The 22,291-nt window shown below is 44.6% G+C and overlaps 1 long non-coding RNA gene across 1 annotated transcript; it reads left to right on the top strand.

The window, feature by feature from the left end:
- Positions 1 to 2,852: 2,852 nt before the first annotated feature.
- Positions 2,853 to 21,310, top strand: LOC115646950. The gene is made up of 3 exons (XR_003999178.1): positions 2,853 to 2,864; positions 11,354 to 11,357; positions 21,185 to 21,310. It is a non-coding gene; the product is annotated as an uncharacterized LOC115646950 (long non-coding RNA).
- Positions 21,311 to 22,291: the final 981 nt, after the last annotated feature.

Raw genomic sequence — 22,291 nt, 5'->3', positions numbered from 1 at the left:
TGCATCTTTGCTTGGGAGATAGTGCTATCTAGTGGTTAGAGAAGAGGACTTGGAATCATGACACCCAAATTCTATTCTCCCTTTCTATCACTAACTTTAACTGTGGGTTCGCAGTGACACTATAAAATTTGGCATGAAACTACTAATCTACCATGCAGCGGTAAGGTTGGACATAATTAATTAACGTTGTAAGGCAACGTTGTTGGGGCAGAGACTGTCTTTTTGTCCTGTGTTTGAACAACACATAGCAAATGGGGTCCTGGTCCATGATCCAGACTCTTCGGCACTACAGTAATAAAAATAAAGGAAGGAATGGTTGTAGGTGCTTTACGATGTCTGGATTAAAAATGCCATCAAATTACAAATTACTTTTATTTATCTATTTATTTATTAGTTATATGTTTATGGTGACCAGATACACAACCCAATTAATATTAACAAGGGGGAAGGAGCACAAGCCAAAATAGGGAAAGAACAGGTTAAAGAATATATAGATGTATTCAAGTCAGCAGGGCCTGATGAAATTCATCCTTGAATATTTAAGGAACTAGCTGAAGAAATGTCAGAATCATTAGCAACTATCTTCGAGAAGTCATGGAGGACAGATGAGATCCAGAGGACTGGAGAAGAGCAAACTAAGTATCTAACCTTAAAAAGTGGAATCAAGAGGAGCTGGGGAATTATAGACCAGTCAGCCTGACTTCAAGACCCGGAAAGATGCTGGAACAAATTATTTTATAAGCACCTAGAGGATAATAGGCCTATAAGGAATAGTCAGTGTGGCTTTCTTAAGAAAAATCATTCCAAACCAACCTCATTTCCTTCTTTGACAACATTACTGACCTAGGGGATAGGGGGAAATCAGTAGATGTGATATATCTTGATTTGAGTAAGGCTTGTGACACACTTCTACCTGACATTCTTTTAAGCAAATTATGGAAGTATAGTCTTGATTAAATTACTATAAGGTGGGTGCACAACTGGTTGAAAGACCTTACTCAAAGAGTAATTATCAATGGTTCACTGTCAAACTGGGAGAGTGTATCTAGTGGAATTCCGCAGTAGTCAGTCTTGGGTCCGCTATTATTCTATATTTTCATTAATTACATGGATAATGGAGTGAAGGGTATGCTTATAAATTTGCAGATGAAAGCAAGCTGAGTGGGATTGCAAGCATTTAGGGGGACAGGATTAAAATTCAAAACAACCCTGACAAATTGGAGAATTGGTCTGAAATCAACAAGATTAAATTTAATAAAGATAAGTGCAAAGTACTTCACTTAAGAAGGGGAAAAAGTGTACAACTACAAAATGGGGAATAACTGGCTAGATTCATAGACTTTAAGGTCAGAAGGGACCATTATGATCATCTAGTCTGACCTCCTGCACAATGCAGGCCACAGAATCTCAACTCCCCACTCCTGTAACAAACCTCTAACCTATGTCTGAGTTATTGAAGTCCTCAAATTGTGGTTTGAAGACCTCAAGCTGCAGAGAATCCTCCAGCCAGTGACCTGTGCCCCATGCTGCAGAGGAAAGTGAAAAACCTCCAGGGTCTCTGCCAATCTGCCCTGGAGGAAAATTCCATCCTGACCCCAAATATGGTGATCGGTTAAACCCTGAGCATGTGGGCAAGACTCACCAGCCAGCACCCAGGAAAGAATTATCTGTAGTAACTCAAATCCCACCCTATCTAACATCCCATCACAGACCACTGGGCATACTTGCCTGCTGATAATCAAAGATCAATTGCCAAATTAATTGCCAAAATTAGGCTATCCCATCATACCATCCCCTCTATAAACTTATCAAGCTTAGTCTTGAAGCCAGATATGTCTTTTGCCCTCACTACTCCTCTTGGAAGGCTGTTCCAGAACTTCTCTCCTCTAAGGGTTAGAAACCTTCATCTAATTTCAAGTCTAAACTTCCTGATAGCCAGTTTATATCCATTTGTTCTTGTGTCCACATTGGTACTAAGCTTAAATAATTCCTCTCCCTCCCTAATATTTATCCCTCTGATATATTTGTAAAGAGCAATCATATCCCCCCTCAACCTTCTTTTGGTTAGGCCAGGGGTAGGCAACCTATGGCACACGTGCCAAAGTCGGCACACAAGCTGATTTTCAGTGGCACTCACACTGCCTGGGTCCTGGCCACCGATCCAGGAGGCTCTGCATTTTATTTTAATTTTAAAAGAAGCTTCTTAAACATTTTAAAAACCTTATTTACTTTACATACAACAATAGTTTAGTTATACATTATAGACTTAGAGAAAGAGACCTTCTAAAAACGTTAAAATGTATTACTGGCACGCAAAACCTTAAATTAGAGTGAATAAATGAAGACTCGGCACACCACTTCTGAAAGTTTGCCAACCCCTGGGTTAGGCTAACCAAGCCAAGCTCTTTGAGTCTCCTTTCATAAGACAGATTTTCCATTCCTCAGACCATCCTAGTAGCCCTTCTCTGTACCTGTTCCAGTTTGAATTCATCCTTCTCAAACATGGGAGACCAGAACTGCACACAGTATTCCAGATGAGGTGATAGTACTGATGAAAAGGATCTACTGGTTATAGTGGACCCAAAATTGAATGAGTCTACAATGTGATGCAGTCGTGAAAAAAGGGTAATATGATTCTGGAATGTATTAGCAGCAGTGTTGTAAGTAAGATATAAGGATATAACTGTCCCACTCTACTCAGCAGTAGGGAGCCCTCAGCTGGAGTACTGTATCTAGTTCTGGGCCCCACACAGTAGGAAAGATGTGGATAAATTGGAAAAAGTTCAGAGGAGAGCAACAAAAATGACAAAAGGTTTAGAAAACCTGACCTATGAGGAAAGGTTAAAAAAAACTGGGCATGTTTAGTCTTAGGAAAAGAAGAATGAGGGGGGACTTGATAATGATCTTCAAGTATGTTAAGGCCTGTTATGAAGAGGACTGTGATCAATTGTTCTCCATATCTACTGAAATTAGGAAGGCTTAACCTGCAGCAAGGCAGTTTTAGATTAGATATTAGGAAAAACTTTCTAAATATAAGAGTAGTTAAGCTCTGGAACAAGCTTCAAAGGGAGGTTGTAGACTCCCCATTACAGGTTTTTCTGAAACCTGGTTGGACAAACCTGTCAGGGATGGTCTAGGTTTCTTTTCAGCACTGCATTTCTATGATGACTGACAGAGAAAACTGGCTTTATAATCAATGCCTAGTTTCAATCTAGAAATATCCCATTTGTTTTAATCTACTGGTCTTCGTGAAGTAGCACCTTTAGCTAATTTGGGGGAGTTTTTCACTAGAATTTAGTTATTAAAAGTGGTTTTCACATACATTCTGACTACTCTGTGGAGTCTAACCCTGGATGACCTAAGTGTGGAATTTGTATACCACTGCACTGTAGGTTTTGAATCTGGGGCTATGACTCTCTTAAATATTTGACCAGAAATGAGGTAACATACTCCAATGGTGCCAGGTGACATAGGATCAGGCTTACTTAACAAAAAGAACGGGAGTACTTGTGGCAGCTTAGAGACTAACATTTATTTCAGCATAAGCTTTTGTGGGCTGCAGCTCACTTCTTTGGATGCATCCAAAGAAATGAGCTGTAGCCCACGAAAGCTTATGCTGAAATAAATTTGTTAGTCTCTAAGGTGCCACAAGTACTCCTGTTCATTTTGTGGATACAGACTAACATGGCTGCTACTCTGAAGCTTACTTAACAGACACTTACAGTAGGTACAAAAATGAGAACTTCTATCTTAACTCAGCCCAGCAGATCAGGAGCATGAAGGTATGGTGATGGAGGAAGAGTATCATGGGGGATGCCAAGATGGGAATTGAAGCATTACCTAAATGAGAGCCCTAGTGATTGGATTAACTGTCCCCTCTTGTGCTGCAAAGGTAGGCAGAGAGGGGAATGACAGAGGTGGAAGGGAGTAGGCACTGGCTGAGCAGGGGTAGTGGTGAATAAAGCCTCACATGAGGTGGAGCTATCTGCCCTTCTACAAACATTAACCGCAGCATTCAGAAGAACATGGAAAAGTCTTCCCTGAACCTGTAAATCCATCATTACTGCCATAGTGGGGCTCCATAACTTTCCCATTCTGCCAAACTGGCTCAGCTTCCATTTCCCCAACTATGAGTCTCCAAAAATAGACCTTGGCACTGTATCAGGCATCATGTGATTCAGCCTCTTGCTCCATTGGTACCCTTAGGTCAGGTTACCACTGTGCTTCTCCATATTGATGTTCCCCCATGACTTTTGTAGTAGAAGTCTGGGCTGGGACAAACAGCAAGTGCCAAGGATTTGCTAGAGATCATCATAAAATGGGCAAGTTTTCACCCTCTGCTTGACTAACCGTTGCTGGCTGAAGTCTTGTTATATTGGGTTTCAGTCTCAGGTCACTGCTGGCTCCTCCTGGTGCAGTCCACCTTTGCCAGTCACTAGTGATCATACCCTAATGTATTGCATATGACTGAGTTCAACTGACTCTAGATCACCTCCTCTCCCCAAAAAAGGTAACCAAGCCTGCATATTGGCCTCTCACATATGTTAGATGGTGTTCTCTGAGCGAGGCTGGCATAGAACCTTTTGGGTCACAGAAGTAGATGATGATGTCTGCTGTTAAAATAATGCCCAGCTGAGCTCTATGCTTAGGATAGCACTACCTGTAAGGGTAGACTTCAGGGCAACTTGATTCCTGTGTAATGGAGTGCAGAAAGCAGACCAGACAGATGACCAAAGCAATGACCAGTGCCTGGGAGTGGGAACACTATATACACTGTTGAGGCCACTATAGCAGTGATTTTTCTTCACACCGATGCTCAGGGGTGGAACTTAGTTAGCCTTGCTTGAACCAAGCCTTGCACAAACACCTGTGTGCAATAGGCAGCACTTTGTTGTCTGGACCCAAAGTGTGTCACAGGCATGTCACAAACATGCTATGGGACCACATAGAGGTTAGCACACCACATTTCTCCACGGTACATGCAAAAGAGCCAGTGCCATGGAGATTTCAATTCCCTTTGCCAGGAATACCAAGAAAAGAAACTCTAAGGGGCAGGGCTGGCTCCAGCTTTTTTGCCACCCCAAGCAGCAGACAAAGAAAGAAAAAAGAAAAATCCAAGTGAGCTGCCGCCTATGAGGATGAGACAGAGTGAAGGACTCGCTTGCGAATCGCCACCGAAGACTGAAGCGGAGCTGAGGTGCAGCTGAAGTGCTGCCAAAGACTGAGTTGCTGAAGGACCTGCCGCCAAATTCCTGCCGCAGACCGGACGTGCCACCCCAATAATGGAGGGAGTGCAGCCCCTTTCGATTGGCCACCCCAGGCACCTGCTTCCTTCGCTGGTGCCTGGAGCCGGCCCTGCTAAGAAGGCTTAGTAGGGCATCAAATAATCGGGACATTTTGAATAAGTATAAGAGACAGTCTCCACTTGGATTTAAAGCAGGGTCAATTAGGGGAAATTTCATGTAAGTAATGGCTTTACACTGGTTTAAGCAACAGGCGAACTGGGCACAGGACTTTATGGTTAGAAAACAGGACTGGTGATCATGACCTTCCGGTTCTATTCCCATGGCTGCAGCTGAGTCATTTCTAACTTTGGGCAAGTCACAAAGGCCAAAATATAGGATGCTTCAAGTTTTTGATGCCCTGCTTTAAAACTAGGTATCTTCACTTGGGCATCCAAAAGATGGAAGATATGTCTATGCCCTGTGGAGACTCTACCAGTGCAGCTATGCTAGCATAGCCTCATAGCACAGATGCGGCCTATGGTGACAGAAGGAATTTTTCTGTTGGTGTAGGAACACCACCTCCCCCCACGTTGTTGACAGAAGCCCTCTTCCATCGACACAACTGCTGCTAACACTGGGGATTTTTTTAGCATAGCCACATTGGTCAGCATTGTGGTTTTCTCACACCCTTGGCTGGTGTAGCTATGCTGATATTTTTTCAGTGTAGATCTGGCCTTAGGCCTCCAGAAGGAGAGGACAATTTTGAAAATTTTAGCTTTAACCAACCTGTGCCTCAGTTTGCCCTCTGTAAAGTGGAGATAGTAAAGCCTGTTTCAACCAGATGAAGTGTGGGAGTGGCTTAACTAATTGGTTATATATTATTTGGAGAGCCTCAGCTGAAAGGTGATTTTTATGCACAAAGTATTAAAAATTCAATGTGAACCCCTCCTAGACTATTAGGAGCTGAAGGTTCTACCAGATGGCATTTGAAAAATAATGTTCTCTACATGTGTGGTATAGTCTTGCATTTGATCTATGGCTATGTGCACACTGCCCCACAACTTGGGCTAGAGTGGCGAGAATTGCAGTGCGCGCTCCAAAGTGCTGCACTGTAAAACCTCTGGGTGGACACAGGGGGAGTGAACTAAAAGGCTCCTAGACCACATTAATGTGATCCTGTTTGAAGACAGTGTTATGAGACATTAATGATATCTGTACAGATAACGTGCAGACAACCAAAGCTACAACTGTCATTTTAGATTTCCTAAGGTTGTATTAATCTACAAGTATATACTTATATGTTAGAAATTAAAAACTTCTTCTAATTAACAGGTACTGCCACTAGAATAACATTACAGCTAAATCCTGCAATCAAAAATATTGGCCTAAAGCAGTGGCTCTCAACCTTTCCATACTACTGTACCCCATAGAAGAGTTTGATTTGTCTTACATACCCCAAGTTTCATTTCTCTTAAACTACATGCTTACAAAATCAGTGTGTCCCAGCACACTGTTACAGAAAAATTGCTGACTCTCATTTTTAACCATATAATTATAAAATAAATCAATTTGAACTTAAATATTGTAACTTACATCTCAGTGTATAGTATACAGAGCAGTATAAACAAGTCATTCTCTCTATGCAATTTTTGTTTGTACTGACGTTGCTAGTGTTTTTTATGTAGCCTGTTGTGAAACTAGGCAAATATCTAGGTGAGTTGATGTACCCCCTGGGAGGCCTCTGTGTACCTGCTGGGTTATGTATACCCCTAGTTGAGAGCCACTGGCCTTGAGCATACTGAGACCTAGTAAGATGAAAGGTAGAAACTAAGCAAATAACTTTTATGTTGAAGATGAAGTTATTAACTGGTATTTATTTTATTTTGCTTCATTATCTGCTTTTCTTCTGGCAAGCGTCCCACGTAGAGTTGGTAGGAAATGGTTTTCTCATTTCTCCAAAATTTTTGAGATTTCAAAAATTTGAAAGGTCTTGGATTTGCCCTGATGTGGAATGGGCAAAGTGTATGTTGTGTTGTATTAATGAAAAAGCAAAAAGAGACCCCACACACATACTTCAGAACAGCAAACAAGCATCTCTCTCATATCTCCGGCTATTCTGAATATCTTACAGACTCTTCTATTAGATTTGTGCTACTTGGCTTCAGACTGTCTAGTGCTGGTCAAATTTTTTCTAACAATTTTTTTCATCCAAATATGGCCTATAGAAAATGTTTGGTGAAATTTTTGTTTATTAAAATTTAGTCTTTTGAGGGAGGGGGAAGCAGTTTGCACAAAGTTTCTTTTCTTTAAATCTTTTCCCTCCCCTTTTCCAGTAGCAAAATAGAAAAGGAACAAGGGAGAAAGAGGAGGGGAAAGGAAAACTGAATAAAACAATAATCTAAAGCCAAAACTCTTTCAAATCAAATAAGTGAAAATTTGATCCTTTTTTTGAAACCTACAGAATGAAAATATCTGAAATTATCAAACATTTCCATGTTTTCCCCATTTTTTGACAAGCATGGAACTCAGTTAATAGCAGGGCTGAAGGTAGAAATAGGGACTTACCGGTAAGGGGCTGGGTTGGGGCCGGCTCTGGCCCCTGGAAAGGGCAGGATCTCAGGTGGAAGGGGCAAGGATGGGGGGTCAGAGCCAGCCCTGGCCCACCCTGTACCAGTAAGTGCCCTCCCCCTCTCCTGCCGGGATAGCAGCGGCTGGTGGAGGCTCCAGCAGCAGGGCTCTGGGGGCTATTTAAAGGGCCTAGGACTCGCTTCTACCACCCCTTTAAATAGCCGCTGGAGCCCTGGGGTAGCGGCGGTGGGGCTCCCGTGGCTAGTTCAAGGGCCCAGGGCAGTAGAGGCAGCGGGAGCCCCGGCCCTTTGAATAATCCCTGGAGCCCCGCTGTTGCTACCCCAGGGCTCCAGCAGCAGCACTCTGGCGGCAATATAAAGGGCCTGGGGAAGGGGTGGGAAGAGGCAGGGCAGGGGCAGGGCCTCATGGAAGGGGTGGAGTGAGGGTGGGGCTGAGGGCGGCATGAGGGAGGTGTCAGTGATGCGGCTCTCAGCCCTCATGGTCATTGGAGTTGAGATCCCTGCTATAGAGTCTCTCTCTCTCTCTGTCCTGCTAACTATTTAACATCAGAATATCCAGTAGCCTAGCTCCTGACAAGGGGGAGACCCCTGTTCAAATCCTTTCTTCCCCTCAGACAGATAGGGGAATTTAACCCAGTCTCCCACATCCTGGGTGACTGTTCTCTCAGAACTTTTAGCCCAGTGGTTAGAACACATCTGCCAGATTGAGCCCCGCAGGCAAGCTAGGTGGGGGGAACATCTATCTTCCCCTGCTTTGAGACAGTGAGGCAGCGGTGCACATGCTCAGAGGCAGAAATTTGGGCACCAAGGGAATTTTTTCTGTGAAAATCTAGGTGCCGAGTGAATTCAAGTTCCTACAGAATTAGGGGGCAATCACACAGTGGTCTTGTTGGTTGCAATAGTGGCTGAAACTGGGACTTATGTGCCTCTGTTCCTTTGTGTCTCTGAGCCTCATTGCATATAGCTAAGGCTCTAGCCTGAGGTCCTTAGTCAAATAAATCTCCCATTCAGGTCATTAGGGCCAATATTTTCCAAAGTAGCCATTGAATAGTGCATGCTTCAGTGGTGAGCTGCCCAGATTGAAACATATTGGGCCTGAGTTTCAGATGTACTTTGCACCTGAAAATCCTATTGATTTCAACACCTTTGAAAATCTGGCCCATTCTAGTCAAATGTGTATTCCATGCATTTTATGAGTACAGAACATTCTGCCTAATGCTTGGCAAGTTTCTATAATATTGCTTCATCGGCCATGATTTTAACAATACATTTTGAAATGACATAGTAAACAAGATTTTCAGAAGTGACTAGCAATTCTAGCTGCCTCTGTTTTTTGGTGCCCAAATTGTAACATCTTCAAAATACCTGATCTGTAGAAGGTAGATGGTCAGCACTTGCAGAAAATCAGGCTGCTTTAAGGTGTCTCCATTTGGGCACCCAAAAATCACTAGTCTTTTTGGTCCATGAATCTATTTGGGGATGAATAATACCAGAATATTTTTATTACGGTAGCTGTATTAAACTGGATATTTACTTGAGAGGATTCCTTTAATCTGTTACATATTTTGGAGACGCATCATCTCATTCCTGCTAGGACATACCTTCTGTTACTTCCATCCATAACTACAGCTGACATTTTTTACACAGGTGATTCACCTACTATTCAAAATGAGAAGCCAGAGAAAAATGGCTTAGAGGTTCACAGGAAGGAAGAAGTTAAATGATAAAAATGTGAAATGTTATGTAGCAAGCTGTGTACAATTAACTAGAATTCAAATATACACCTTGTTCCAATCCAAGCCATTTATCAGATAAAAATAGTCTGCTACAAGAATGTCATGATTAATGAGGTGAGACTCCAGCTAATTACTGTTTCCTCCAAAAGTAATTAGGTTGGCATTGCTAATCAAGATGAATGAACACTCTGACCCGATTTTTTAAATGTAAAACTATGAGCTGCTGCAGCAATAACATCATTTAGTTCAGGCAATGTAGTCTTTATTAGGCTTGTAGTTTGATTAAATTCTTTTGTTACACCAAGCTTTCCATACATGAACAGATGAATGCTGTGATGTTCAAAGAGTTTGTCACCCTTAATTAAAGACTGAAAAGGCTTGCTCAATTCACAGGGCAATACACAGGACAGCTCTAAATTGATAGCTTTTAAGTGGGGGATTACTGAAGGAGTCATAGGGTTTGCACATCTGCAAGAGATTCCCTCCTCCTCCTGTAATTTTTAGTCATAGTGGCTGGAAAATTAATGTTAGATATTTTTGTATTGATTCTCTTAAGCAATGCTGATTTAATCAAAGCACCTTTCCACGCACACAGCTATACAGTTTCACTAGCATAAAGCAGATTTCTTATTAATCAGCTGTGCAGTGGTAGTTCAAACTATAACCCAATTTATCAGGAAGATTCTGAACTTGGCCCTTCTGTTCATTTCAGTGCATCCCTTTTTTGCTTATTTCAGCAGCTCTCATCATGACTAAAGATATTATTTCATATTACTTAGACATTGAATTTCAGTGGGGAAAAATATTTCTATAATCTAAGCACTTAACTATCAGATATTCCCTTTGTGGTCCCACTGTATCAAATATGTGGCATTTATTAGTCTTAAGATTTGTTTCTATAACACTTATAGTTCAAATCCTGGTCTACCAGCTGTAACTCAGGGCAGAATTTGGCTCTACAGCTATGGGCTCTATTCTGCGAACTCTCATGTAAGCAAGTCTTTAAACATAAAAGTAACCCCCCTGAAGTCTGAAAGTACTCCTGTGAGCATGGGTTTTTCAGGTTTGGCCCTATCGCCCTGATTGGCCCTGCAAAACACTTACATATATGCTTAACTTTACTTCACTGAGACTACCCATCAATGGGACTAATTGTGGTAATACAGTTAAGCGAGTGTTTGCAGAATTGGGGCCTATATGGAGAAATCCTGTTCAAATTAACTGCGTGCTTGTTTCATGTGCTAGGCAATATCATGAGAGGACCCCAGGGTTGTAAAAACTAAACTGGTTCTTTATTAACAGAACTATTTGCAGAGATGCTGACCTGCAGCTAGCATTCTAGCCAAGTGCATGCTAAAACTAACTTCTTTCCTGAAACCTACTGTCCTCCCTTCAAGTTCCATGCAGCTTTCCTTTTAACAATTTGTTGTTGTGTCTTTTGTGCAAGTATTTGCTGACTTGCTGGGGTCAGAAATTACTAGTACATACCCCATTATAGGGACATGGCCTTTACTGCCATCCTATCATGTTCCTTCAAGTGTGCTAGTCTTCCAACCATTCACCCACTTCATGTTTGTTATTGTGGTTAGAGGGAGACTTGTTTCCACCCTGTTGCTGCTTTCTTTCTCATGCTGGTCCTCTGAATTGCTCATATACCTCATTTGTTATGACTCTCCTACAGTCCTGGCTTTGGCCCTGTCTGTCCAGGTGTGTCAACTGAACTGCAGCAGGCAGCCTCTCATAGGAGGCAATCTTGGTTCTCTGTCCCATCAGTCTCTGTGCTGGGCTACTATCTAGTCCCTAGAATGGTGTATTTTGATAGTCTAACACTGCCTTGTAGGAATCCCTTCCTCTGTTTTGCCTTTGCCATCAACTCCTGGGCTGTCTTTACTGCCAACTCTGCTTTCTTCCTCTTGCTTTGTGGGTGCCCAGGGGAAGATATCTTATGTTCGGATTCCCATCTGATGCTGAGTTGTTTGAATTCTAACTCTGAATTTTGTTATAGTGGTTAATCAGCTGAACATGAGCTCCCAGTACAATGCTGTGGCCAAAAGGGCTAATGCAATCCTTGGATACATACATAGGCGAATCTTGAGTAGGAGTAGAGGGGTTATTTTACCTCTGTATTTGGCACTTCTGTGACTGCTGCTGGAATCCTGAGTCCAGTTCTGGTGTCCACAATTCAAGAAAAATGTTGAAAAATTAGAGGGGATTCAGAGAAGAGTCACAAGAATGATTAAAGGATTAGAGAACCTGCCTTATAGTGATTGACTCACTAGGAATGCAATCTAGTTAGTTTAACAAACAGAAGGTTATGGGGGTGATTTGATTAGTCTATAAATACCTACATGGGGAGCAAATATCTAATAATGTGTTCTTCAGCCTAGCAGAGAAAGGTATAATATGATTCAGTGGAAGTTGAAACTAGGTAAACTCAGACTGGAATTTTTAACAGTGTGAGTAATTAACCATGGGAATAATTTTCCAATGATCATAGTGAATTCTCCATCACTGACAAAATAGTCACAGCTTGATATCATGGTCCTGGATTGCTTCTTTCTTGACATCTCCTGCTGAAATAAGAATGTCCTCAGCTTCAGTCTTGCTGCCTGGGAGTCCCTCCTGGTTCAGTTTACAATGGAACATCTCTGAGGCTGCACTGACGCCCATTGCCATTCTTACCCAAAGGTACCTGAAAAAGGTGTGGTATGGGTCATCTAGTTCAGTATACCAGAACCCAATCTTGCCATCACAAACAGTGAAAGCTTTTTGCCATGGTCTCTGGGCACACATTAATATGAGTAACCTTGTTACCCCCTGTTACTCCCTGCCACTAGCAGGAGGGAGATTTTCTTGTGGTAGCTAGGGACTAGCTTCCTGATACTGCCAGCCTTTCAACCACTCATGCTGTCTCCTCTGTGCCTTGCCATCCCTCATTTTGCTTTGCAAGTTAACAATAGATGCACCCCAATCCCCATTGAATGGTTCCCCTCTAGTATCCAGCCACTGACGCTGGCTACTCACTGAAATTCCAGATCCTCTGACCCAAAAGTGCAGTGTACTCCAATTTGCCAGTTTTATCTTAAACTACTGCTCCTGTACCATGCAGCACTTTTAATAAAACAAAATTAGGTTTTATTTAAGAAAGAATAAAGATGTAACTAGAAATGAGGGGAAGTGATGGAAACAACTGGTTACAGCACTAAACAAAGTCATAAAACAAGAACCTGGGTCCATACTTAACAATAGTTACCTTTCCTATATAATAAAGTAATTCTCCCCCCGAAGTTGAGTCTGTTGCTGAGCTGTCTGGTTTCACAAGAACCAGGATCGAAACGTTCATGAGAGCTCCCTGCTCCATAAGCGGTTTCCTCAGTGAATTGATACAGAGCGCTTTTCCCTACATTCTGTTACAGTGAAACAATCTTTTGTCTTTATTTGTAGCCAGGGCGATCTCCTGCAAGCTATAATGCTTTTCACCTCCAAGTGGCTTTCAGCACTTGCAATTGTCTCTGGTGGTTTTCCATTGAGCATTCTGGGATGTGGCAAGAGTAGACAACAGATCCTTGCACTATCTCACCAGCTGATGAGGGAGGGGTGACAATTTCCTCTTTCCTGAATGGGTCATCACCGAGATCCATTACCACCTGGCGACTAATTTCCACTCCAAGCAAACTTTCACTATAAATACATTATTCCTTAAATATTATCTGTACATACGTCTCACAATGGTTATGAATCTAGACAAACTATAAGCTTCTTGTATGCACCTTACATGTTACTATTTATGGATAACTACCCTGGAAGACCTGTGTTTGATATAGTGAGTTTGTCAAAACTGAGCTGAAAGTTATTTGCAAAGAACAAGGGAGTCTTTGCCAAGGGGTCTCTGTGTCACACTTTTGCCGTAGATAAATCAAGCTTTCCCTGCCCCATATCCACACTCTCATGGTAATCCTAGAGAGGGAGGTAATTCAAAATTTAATTATCCCCATCCAGTTTGTGACTCTGTCCCATTAGTGATCTAGGGTGCCATCAAATATTTTATGCTTTTGTCTTTTCACTTCTGCTTCTTTGGTTTTCTGATACTGAGATGAGGTGTGCGCCTCACACCAACCATGACAGCGTTAATGAGGGAATGAGATGCCAATTAGGTCACTTGGCATCACCTGAAAGAAGGAAGGCCAGGGTTAATGAAGAGGCCCAGCTGGGGAAGGATTTCACTCAGCCCCTGCAAGGAGCAAGGTCATCAGGAACAAGGAGAAAGCCCAGAGGGAGCATAGCAGTGAAATCTTGCCCTGGAGAAAGGAGTCTGACACTAGGCTAGGAGGGGTGAATTAGCCACGGGGAGTAGAGTAGGCTGTCATGGTGAATACAGAACCTGGAAAAAGAAGATAGGGAGGCTTGTTTAGGAAGGAGCCCAGGGAAACAGCAACAGGGATGAGGACTGAGGACCTGGACTGCTGGTTATAGGGTCCCTGGGCTGGAATCCAGCATAGCAAGCAGGCCCAGGTTCCCCTGCCAGATGCTGGTTTAGTGGCATATAGTCCCCAGCTGGGACTGAACACAATCTGGAGTTGGCATTTGGACAGGGATCCCACTGGATTTCAGAACCCCAGAATGGGTGGCTAAATGATGACCTGGCTGGAGGGCCAAGTTGCCAGAAAAAAAGACAATTGCAGAGTGAGGAATGAGCAGGAAGTGGGCCCCAATGCAGCAAGAGCTACATTCCCAGACTGAGATGCAAGGAGACACAGGAGTAGTGAGTGGGACCTCCCCTGCAGGTACTCAGTGATTTTATAGGAAGTCTTGCCTAGGCTGTGGATAACACTGCTTTCTCCCCTTCCTCTCCCAGCTGGTTGATATTTCCGCTTACTAGATTGCTAGAAATTCTATTTTTATCTCTTCCGCTTAATGATGGTCTGATGTTGCTCATTGATTGACATATCTGAACCTCCTGCTGCTTTCTCCCTTCTGCCTTAGTGTACAGGCCGATGAAATATCATCTAAAAGACCTGGCAATTTGTGTAGCTCAGGGCTCTTCACCTTCAAGACGCAGGGCGATACTGGGACAGTCACATTATTTAAAAATCACACTGAGATGTCAGCATGGGGTATAAAATGCTTGGGGGGGAGGGGCTCGGTGTTGGGCAGCTCTCAGGGGGCAAAGATAAGAATTTGACTGACATTGTCTGCCACCCCCCATGCAACTGTATCCATTCTTATCTACAATGAAGCACGGGCTGCTTCTAACCTAATCTCACACCCAAGCTCCATTTTCAGTGACAGTGTCCCCTTAACTGACTGGGAGGTGGGCAATGGCAGAGCCCTTGGGCTTAGCCCAGAGCTTAATGAGAGCAGGGAACCTGGGCTGTGTTTACAGGGGCAACATTAGGATTTCTAATTCACTACTGGTGCAGCTCCCATGAGGAGTAACAAGAGTGCAGTCTGGTTGTATACAGAGGATCAGTGTTTACTGCGGTGTCACATAACCCTGGGTCAGACCTGTCAGATCTCTGTGAATACTACAATCTCCATCACTGACACCCTGAAAAGAGTGACATTGGCAATGAATTACATCTCCTCATTTTCATCACATGGACAAGGTCCTACAGCACTAAGTCATAAAAGCCTCTAATATTGGAGTGGTAAATAAATGAGTAGTTGGGACCCACTGTTATACAAGGTTGTCTCTGATAACTTTTTGTTGTGGCTTTACTAGTGTTTTTGGCTCTGGGTGGGCACTGTAGATACTATATTAATGAAGGACACTGAGGATCCAATTCTCATTTAGCCTCTAAGGACATGGCTACACTTGCAGACGTAGAGTGCTGTGAGTTAAACCAGCCAGGGCCGGCTCCAGGCACCAGCCCAGCAAGCAGGTGCTTGGGGCGGCCAAAGGTGAGGGGCGGCACGTCTGGCTCTTCGGCGGCAATTTGGCAGTGGGTCCCTCAGTCCCTCTCAGAGAGAAGGACCAGCCGCTGAATTGACGCAGAAGACTGAAGCTGCAGCTGTAGAGCTGCAGATCATGATTGTGGCTTCCCCCCCACCTTTTTGCTGCTTGGGGCAGCAAAAACCCTGAGCTGGCCCTGAAACCAGCCCTCGGAGACCACTGCAGGGAAAGCACTGCCGTGCGTTCACACTGTCAGCTGCAAGCTCACTAGTGTGGCCACATTTGTGGCACTTGCAGTGGGATTGGGAGAGGTGCATTATGGGCAGCTATCTCACAGAGCACCTCTTCCCATTCTGGCGCTGTGGCTTGTGGGAAGGGGGTCTGGGCAGGGGGGGGGTACAAGGCATTCTCGGTCCTGTCCCAATGTCCTGTGATGCATCGCTTCGTATTCCAGCAATCCCTGTGCTTCCATCCACATTTGGGGACATTCCGGCACCATCTTTCAACCTTTTTTGGTATTATGTGCTTTGTCTTCCCTTTCGGTCTGCGGGAATGGATCCCAAACTGCTGAGGAATATGCTGATGGGTCTAACCAGCACATCATGAATTGCAGTGGAGTTACTTCTTAAGCTACAAACTGACAGTGAGGAGTCTGATGACTTCGACTCACATAATGCATACGACACGAGATTGCTTGTGGCATTCACGAACATGCTCACCACAGTGGAACGCCGCTTTTGGGCTCTGGAAACAAGCACTGAGTGGTGCGATCACATTGTCACGTAAGTCTGGGATAACGAGCAGTGGCTATAGAACTTTTGGATGAGGAAAGCCACTTTCATTGGACTGTGTGCTGTGCTTGCCCCCACCCCGCAGCACCAGGACACAAGACTGAGAGCTGCCCTGCCAGTGGAGAAGCGAGTAGCTATTGCAATTTGGAAGCTGGCAACTCCAGACAGCTACTGATTGATCGCTAATCAGTTTGGAGTGGGAAAGTCGTTCACTGGAATGGTGTTGATGCAAGTTTGCAGGGCCATTCATTGCATCCTGCTCAGAAGAACTGTGACTCCAGGCAATGTGAGTGACATTGTGGCTGGCTTTGCACAAATGGGTTTCCCTAACTGTGAAGGGTGATAGATGGGCCACGTATTCCAGTTCTGGCACCAGACCACCTAGCCTCCGTGTACATAAATCGGAAGGGATATTTCTCTATGTTTCTCCAGGCACTTGTGTATCACCATGGGCATTTCATGGACATTAATGCAGGCTGGTCTGGAAAGGTGCATGAGGCATACATCTTTCAGAACACAGGCCTGTTCAGGAAGCTGCAAGCTGGGACTTTCTTCCCAGACCAGAAGATCATCATAGGGGAAGTCGAAATGCCCATTGTGATCTTTGGAGACCCCGCTTATGCTTTAATGCTGTGTCTCATGAAACCCTACACAGGGAGCCTTGACAGCATCAGGTGTGACAGATTTCTGTTAGCAATCTGCCTGAGGTGTCAGGTGATCAGGCTGAGGCCACAGGATCATTGGGGAGGAGATGATGAAACCCACCAAGCGTCTAAGTTTTAAAGCTTTATTAATAAAATAATAAAATAACAGTGGAGAGTGATGGGTGCTCCCCACATCACTCAGAGGAAGGAAGAAAACGTTAGTGCCCCAAGCCCTAACCAACTTTCATACTCACACATGCTCTATCCAAGGGTGGCCAAGGCTAGGTGTAATGTAAGAAGGGGTGGACGGGAGTTCTTGCCCCATGCATGGGTCATCCAGGGTCCACTGCAATCTCCGATTTGCTTTGGCTCTCGGGAGGGTTTTTAAATCCTGGGTTCTTTTGGGGGTGTTTTTGTTCAGGGCCCTCTGTTCCTGGTGCTCATTGTACCAATCCAAACTAGCTTTCTGTGACCTTCTCAGCTTTTCCTAAAACACACAGGTGGCCATGAGATGGTTATTTTTCCCTCGTCGACCTTGTTGTCTCACTCCTTTTCGCAGCCCCCGCAATTTATTCAGCCACTCTCCTTTTTCAGGGCTGGCTGGGCGTGGTGGCAGTGCAATGATTAAAAGAGCATTGCTGAAGGTGGTTTCACCCAGCAGAACGCTCTGGGGCCCAAGTCCCAAAGTTGGTCCTAGCAGAGCTATTTGTACCCATACTGCCAGTAAAAGGCCAGAAGCGGGTGCTATGGCATCGCCCCAAGTCATTTTCGGAAATGGGGCAGCTGATGGAAATGTTCTCAGAACTGATGGGTCACTAGAGATGGGGCCCACGTGGCCTTTGCCACTCATCAACTAGGGCCACTGATGGTACTGGCTGCCTGCCAGGAGATGATAACCCAGAGCATGATGGAAAACATGTACAAATCCCACCCCAGCAACCTGAGCTACTCACAGTGAGAGGCAAAGACCTTGCCAATGCACGGGGCTGAGCTCAGATGAAGTATCACCCGGATAAACACCCAGTGATGTAAACAAGTGGGCTGGTATCCTTGTGCTCAGACACAGGTTCATTCTCATAATTGAAACCTGCTCCCTGCCAGGAAGGAGTCTGCAGGAGGGAGCTCAGTTACCTGCAGCAGAGGCATATGAGGGAAGAGTGGCCAATGGCAGAATGCAAATACACAGAGGGCTGCTCAACCAAGCAGAGGACCCCTAGGAGGACTCCCCCAGGTTGACAATCTCAATTTGAGCCCAAGGGAAAAGTAGTACTGGGGCTTTTAGATTCATGATGTAGCCAAATGGTGATGCAAGCTGCCCTAGCAGGTGAGACAATCACCCTGGAGGAAAATGTTTGCTTGCAGCATATACATGTAGATGACTGGAACTGACAGTGGGGACCCACACTGACTCAATTATAGTAGCACTAGCAGACAAAGTAGTGTACCCGATGATAATGGACCAAGATTGTCCCTCCTTTTGGCAAATTAATAACAAACTGAACTCCACTGCCATTGAAACCCATGACAGGCCCTGGGTTGTGGACACCATGAACCTTGCAGGCCTGAGGGATTCCATAAGGGACATTCCAGTGACCAGGGCTGGCCAGATTGATGCAGGAATGGCAGGTCACTGTGGTGGACCTCAAGGACCTACTGAAGGGGGGTGGAAGGAACTTCATACAAAAGCAGCATGATGACACAAGTCTGAGCATGCCTATGAACAAGTGACATACATTAATGGGAAGGCAGCAGACTCCCAGTGCCTAGGACGGTACCCCCACTTCATGCTGGAGAAAGAGCAGCAGTATATTGTTGACATAACCCACAGCTCATCTACTGGTACCCCACAATCCTGCTGACACATGGTATTTCCTCCACAGGGCATCTAGGGCATGAGAAGACAGAGGAGCAGGTATTGGCTCACTTTTTTTGACTGAGTGTGCACTGTGAGGTTAGGGGCTATTTCTCTTACAGTCCTGAGTGTCTGTATGTGGCAGCTAAGAATGTCCTGAAGACCCCCTTGGTCCCAATACAATTAGTGGAAACCCCATTTGACAGAATAAGTATACACATGGTGGGGCCTTTAGAAAATCGCTCCTTGGGAAACCAACGTATACTTATAGTGCTGGACTAGACCGCTCACTATCTGAAGCCAGCCCCTTGCATTCAGCTAAGATGGCAGAGAATGCTCCTGAGATTATGAGACTCTTTGCCCAGGTAGTATCCTGCTGCAAATACTGACTGATCAAGTCTCCAACTTCATCTCACAGGCAATGCATGAGCTATGCTTGTTCCTTAAAATCAAGAGCCTGATAACATTGGTGTACCATCTGCAAATGTACGGCCTTATAGAAACATTTAACAAGACATTGAAAGAAATGTTGAAGTGGTTTGTGAGGACCAAACCTAGGCACTAGGATCAACTCATCACTCTGCTGCTAATTGACATGCAAAAGGTGAAACCCAAGCCTCCACAGGGTTCTTTCCCTTTAACCTTCTCTATGGATACCACTCCCAGCCCCAGGGAATGTTGGATGCATTGTGAGAAGGTTGGGAGAAGCAAGGCACAAACATGCTGGATTCAAGCCAATACATTATCTGACTATAGGAGCATCTTAAGACGTTAAGCATTTTCTCAAAAAAGAACTTCATCTGGGGTCCTGGTCCCCAGGAGGATGGCACAATCTGATTTTTGCATCAACTTTCATAAGGTCAATTCCATCCCAAAGTTTGATGCTGTCATAAACAGATAAGTAAGAGTTAATAGAACAAAAGTGCTTCATATCTCTTTTGCCTGGAAAGGGTTAACAAGAACAGTGAGCCTGGCTGTCACCTGACCTGAGGACCAATCAGAGGACAGGATACTTTCAAATCTTGAGGGAGGGAAGTTTGTGCGTGTGCTGTTAGATTTTGTTTGTTGTTCACTCTGGGGGCTCAAAGGAATCAGACATGCAACCAGGTTTCTCTCCAATCTCTCTGATACAGGCTCTTATAAGTTCAGACTAGTGAGTACGAGGTAGATAAAGCGAGTTAGGCGTATGGTTGTTTTCTTTATTTGCAAATGTGTATTTGGTTGGAAGGAGTTCAAATTGGTATTTTGCTGAAAGATTTTAATTTGTACTTGTATACTTAGGCTGGGAGGGTATTCCCAGTGTCTATAGCTGAAAGACCCTGTACCTATTCCATTTTTTAAATTTACAAAGATAATTTTTACTGTTTTTTCTTTCTTTAATTAAAAGCTTTTCTTGTTTAAAAACCTGATTGTTTTTTTTTCTGGTGAGATCCCAGGGGACTGGGTCTGGATTCACCAGGGAATTGGTGGGGAGAAAGGAGGGAAGGGGGAGAGAGAGGTTAAATTTCTCTCTGTGTTAGGATTACTGTCTCTCTCAGGGAGAGTCTGGGAGGGGGAGAGAGAAGGAGGGGTGAAGGTGCATTTTCCTCTCTGTTTAAGATTCAAGGAGTTTGAATCTCAGTGATCTTCCAGGGTAACCCAGGGAGGGGAAGCCTGGGAGAGGCAACAGTGGGGGAAAGGGTTTACTTTCCTTGTGGTAAGATCCAGAGGGTCTGGGTCTTGGGGGTCCCCGGGCAAGGTTTTGTGGGGACCAGAGTGTACCAGGCACTGGAATTCCTGGTTGGTGGCAGCGCTACAGGTTCTAAGCTGGTAGTTAAGCTTAGAGGAATTCATGCTGGTACCCCATCTTTTGGACGCTAAGGTTCAGAGTGGGGAATTATACCATGACAGATGCTTACACAATGCAAGGATGGATGAGCTGTTAGAGCAGTTGGGTCCAGTGCAATACTTCAGCATGATTGACCTTACAAAAGGTTATTGGCAGATCTCCCTGTCTCCATCCTCCCAGTAGAAAACCATATTCTTGACACCTTTGGCCATTTCCATTGCAAAACCATGCCTTTTGACCTGCAACAAGCAGCAGCAACTTTCAAGTGCCTGATGAATTGACTCCTCAGACCCCATCAGCAATGTGCTGTGGCTTACCTTGACAATGTAATCTATAGGCACATGTGGGAAGACCATCTATGTCACCCAAGAGTGGTACTGACATTCCTACAGGAGGCTAGCCTCACAGTCAAGTCTAAGTTGGCCATGACAGAAGTGATGTATTTAGGGTATTGGGTAGGAGGAGGCTTCATGAAACTGCTGTTAAAGTCCATGTGTTAAACTTCTGCCCTACATGCTGGACCGGAAGACAGATATACCACTTCCTGGGCCTGGCAGGATATTATTGCTGGTTCATCCACCAGCTTCACATTGGTCAGGGAAGCCATGATCCATCTACGGGGGGGAGGGATCGCTCAGTGGTTTGAGCATTGGCCTGCTAAACCCAGGGTAGTGTTCCATCCTTGAAAGGGCCACCTAGGGATATGGGGCAAAAAATCAGTACTTGGTCCTGCTAGTGAAGGCAGGGGGCTGGACTCAAGGTCCTTTCCAGTTCTAGGAGATAGGTATATCTCCAATTATTATTATTATTATTTATTTACTAAAAGGCAAAGATACAAAAAATGTCTGGTGGGACAACCAGCACAATGAAGCGTTTAATAGCCTGAAGACACCTGTTCTTGCCAACCTGGACTTCTCCCAGGAGTTCATTCTTTATACTGATGCCTCACACATTGGCCTGAGAACAGCAATCTCACGGGACTTTGAGCACAAAGAGCAACCTATCCTCTATTCAAGCAGAAAGGTGCTCCAGAGGGGGAGAGCATATTCTATTATTGAGAAGGAAGTTTTGGCTATCAAGTGGGTGATGGACTCTCTCAGGTATTTCCTGCTGGGTGATCTCATTTCCATAGTCACAGACTACATGCCCTTGTGGTGGCTACAGTCTATGAAGGACTCAAATCTCCAGATTATGTGCTGGTATCTAGCACCCCAGCCTAAGAGAGTCTGTGTGCAGCACCGAGCATGGAAAGAACATACAAATGCAGTTCCTCCCCCAAAAGAGATTGGGATTGCAGAGGTGCTCGAGCAAGAAACATTTCTGGTCTTGAAGTGGATGGTATGTGAGGGGACATGCGCCTACCCCACTGATAGAAAGGATGGCAAGCATTCCTGTGCTCAGACAGCGCCAGTTAGGCACATCTGGAGAAAGGGAGATTAAAAAGGTGAAACTTGCCACACAGAGGGGGGAATATCTCCCAGGAGGAGATGCTGCTCGAGCAGCAAGAGGAGCCCAGCCTGAAGCAATAGATAGCCTTTCCTTTTCTGCTCCCTTGTATGGGGATAGACTGACACTACCAACCTGATATGGGTGAGGGCGCTCCCAGCCAGCAGCTTGTGGCAGGACTTGGGGACTGCAGCCAGGGACTAGAAGTGATTGGACCTAGGATGAGCTGAACTCCTGCTGGGAACAGAAAGATTGACCAGGATTAAGTGGCTTCTGTAGGGAACCCAG

The sequence above is a fragment of the Gopherus evgoodei genome, chromosome 1, assembly GCF_007399415.2.
Source record: "Gopherus evgoodei ecotype Sinaloan lineage chromosome 1, rGopEvg1_v1.p, whole genome shotgun sequence".
NCBI classification, from domain to species: domain Eukaryota; kingdom Metazoa; phylum Chordata; order Testudines; family Testudinidae; genus Gopherus; species Gopherus evgoodei.
This window is presented reverse-complemented; position numbering and strand designations above follow the sequence as displayed.